Source organism: Stegastes partitus, unplaced genomic scaffold (genome assembly GCF_000690725.1).
Source record: "Stegastes partitus isolate 25-593 unplaced genomic scaffold, Stegastes_partitus-1.0.2 Scaffold2708, whole genome shotgun sequence".
NCBI classification, from domain to species: Eukaryota; Metazoa; Chordata; class Actinopteri; family Pomacentridae; genus Stegastes; species Stegastes partitus.
In genome coordinates, this window is record NW_007580439.1 from 1 (window position 1) to 2032 (window position 2032).

The following is a 2032-nucleotide window of genomic DNA, read 5'->3' on the forward strand; positions in this document are numbered from 1 at the left end:
TATGTTAGAAGCAGGATTTAGATTCTATCCTGGATTTTACAGGAAGCCACTGAAGAGAAGCTGATACAGGAGACATCTGACCTGGTACTGGTTCCTGTCAGAACCCTGCTGCAGCATGTTGGATCAGCTGGAGGGTTCTGAGAGAGTTATTAGGACATCCTGATAATAAGGAACTACAACAGTCCAGTCTAGAGGTTATAAATGATGGACTGGTTTCTCAGCATCACTCTGAGACAGGATGTCCTGATGTTTACAGTATTACGTAGATGAACGAAGGCCGTCCTACAGACTGGTTCTATATGTCTACTGAAGAACATGTCCTGGTCAGAGATACCTCCAAGGCTCTTCACAGTAGAACTGGAGGCCAAGGCGATGCCATCTAGAGCAGCTATCTGGTTCCAGAGTGTGTTTCTGAGGTGTTTAGGGCCAAATACAAGAACCTCAGTTTGTCTGGATTTAAATGAGGGAAGTTACAGGTCATCCAGGCCTTTATGACCTTCAGACATGTTGGAGTCTGACCAGCTGGTTGGTTTCTATTTGGCTTCATAGATAAATATAACTGCGTGTCGTCTGCATAACAGTGGACATTTATGCAGTGCTTCCTGATAATATTGCCTAAAGGGAGCATGTACAAGGTCAATAATATAGGTCCTAACACAGAGCCCTGTGGAACTCCATAACTAACTCTACTGCAGGTGGAAGAAACATCATTAACATGAACAAACTGGCATCTTTTTTTAATGCCAGAGGTTAAATCTGCAGTTAAATGTTTCCTCCTGATGTGAGAAGTTAAAGAAAAAACTTCTCCGTTTGGTCTGTATGCTAAGCTACGCTAACACTTGTCTCAATGGTGACCACCTGTCACTGCAGCACTGCTTCAAAGGCTACTGCATGAAGCTGACACCCAACATGCTGAGACAAGATGGCGGTTGGGGGACATGGAGCTCGTTTGGCGCCTGCTCGCGGACCTGTGGGGGCGGAGTCAGGTTCCGGAGCCGGCGCTGCGACAACCCACCGTGAGTGAACTGTCAGTCATCTGTGATATCACGCATCAGGCGCACCAGTCAGAGGAAGACTAACATGTCTTGTTCGCAGCCCAGCCAACGGGGGGCGCACCTGCTTCGGGAACAGCTACGAGTTCCAGCTGTGCAGCCGAGACGACTGCCCCCCCCTGACAGACTTCAGGTTAGTGTTCCTGCTGTTCCCTCTGTTACCCCCCNGTGAGCAGAACTTAGTGGACTCTGGTCTCCATGCTGAGGAGGACTGCGTCTGTCAGCAGAGATAGAGACTGAAGGAACCAAACCTGCTGTGGAGCCTGAATTTAATCTATGGATCTGAACTGGTACTTTGTAATCTAATATCAGAGACAATACTCTGCTGTGGAAGTAGTCTGATTACTGTGAGGAATACAGTTACTACCACTAGACACTGAGGTGACATTCGAGGCTGCATTCTCTGCTGTTGACTGTAAGTTGGTAACTGACACTCTGAAGTTTGATTTTGTTCATATCTTCTTGGTTCGGAAGCTGCTCGTCATGTTCTCTCTCACTTTGACCTTCTCAGCTCCTGAACCTCTTTATGTTCATCTGCAGTACACGACCCTTGAACCCTGCAAGCAGCTGTGGTGCAGCGACTACAACAACCCTTTCTTCTGCAAGACCAAGAAAGGCCCGCCGCTCGATGGCACCAAGTGTGGACCGGGGAAGGTGAGGATGCAGCCAGAGGGTTGGTCATCTTATTATTTAGCACCAGTTCACAACTAAAAGCTCTTCGTACATTAATGTGAACATCCTACAAATGTTATAGAGACACCCATCAAAACCAAAGTTTCCTCTGAGCAACAGCAGTGAGAGAACAAACTCCTCTTTAGCAGGAAGAAACTCAGGGAGAGCCAGGCTGTAGAGAACAGATGGAGAACAGTCAAACAACACCAACAGAACAATGAGCAGTTTGGAGGTTAGGGTTAAAATGTAGAGACATAGTGTTGGTGTAGAACTGTATGGAGAGGAGAGGAGCCCAGAGCATCATGGGA

General features: G+C 47.3%; 1 protein-coding gene across 1 annotated transcript in view; it reads left to right on the forward strand.

Moving 5' to 3' along the window:
- Nucleotides 1-1520: 1520 nt before the first annotated feature.
- ik (IK cytokine) overlaps nt 1521-2032 on the forward strand; it is a gene marked incomplete at its 3' end in the record, with an annotated part of 24510 nt that continues 23998 nt past the window's right edge. The window contains exon 1 of the mRNA XM_008305936.1: nt 1521-1532. The remainder of the gene's footprint in view (nt 1533-2032) is intronic.